The sequence below is a fragment of the Acipenser ruthenus genome, chromosome 38, assembly GCF_902713425.1.
Source record: "Acipenser ruthenus chromosome 38, fAciRut3.2 maternal haplotype, whole genome shotgun sequence".
NCBI lineage: Eukaryota > Metazoa > Chordata > Actinopteri > Acipenseriformes > Acipenseridae > Acipenser > Acipenser ruthenus.
The window spans coordinates 560666-561620 of record NC_081226.1 but is presented as its reverse complement, the minus strand read 5'-3'; positions in this window follow the sequence as shown (position 1 = coordinate 561620).

Genomic DNA, 955 nt, shown 5'->3' with positions numbered 1-955 from the left:
GAGAGTCAGGGCCGGTGTGTGGCTCACAGCAGCAGGGTGGAGTCCCCCCTCTCTCCCTCCCTTTATTCCCTCTCTCTCTCTCTCCGTCTCTAATCCCTCTCCCTCGCCTCGCGCTGCTTTATAAAATGTCCTATTTTCTGCTCAATTGCCTGTTCAGTCGTGAGGAAGGGATTTCTGTGACCTTTCTGGTTGTTTATCAAATGCCCCTCCCTCTTTCCTGCTCGCTCTCTCCTCCTCCCTCCTCCCCTCACCCTTTTCCTCCCTACTCTCCCTCTCCCCTACTCCCTCTCCGTCTCTCCAGCAGTGATTAGTCTCTGTGACTGACGGCGCTCTCTCTCTCTCGTTCACTGAGTTTGGGTGATGAGTTCTAACGATGGGATGCTGGCATCTCTCTCCCTCCCTCCCTCTCTCTTTCTCTCTCCCTCCCTCTCTCTTTCTCTCTCCCTCCCTCTCTCTCCCTCTCTCTCTGTCTCCCCCCCTCCCATTCACCTTCCTTCCTTCTCCCTGTCCTAATTAATTAATCCAATTAAAATAATCCTAACGAGATCTTAACCAATTAGTGCTAATCTGCGTAATTATTGAATTAAAACACTCGACTTTGCAAGGCAGGGGTATAGAGAACGTCTGTGTGTGTGTGTGTGTGTGTGTGTGTGTGTGTGTGTGTGTGTGTGTGTGTGCGTGTGTGTTTGTGTGTCACGGTTGTGCTGTACTGTACACAGGGCAATGCTGGCGGGACCGCACTATATAACACTAATATAAAACCCTGTACAGAACTACAGCAGCTACCCACCATGGTGTCTATAGAAAGTTCTAGTGTGCTGGCATTGCCTCCTGTGTGCTGGGCAGAGCCTCGCTGTGCTGTACTGCACACAGGGCAATGCTGGCGGGACCGCACTATATAACACTAATATAAAACCCTGTACAGAACTACAGCAGCTACCCACCATGGTGTCTA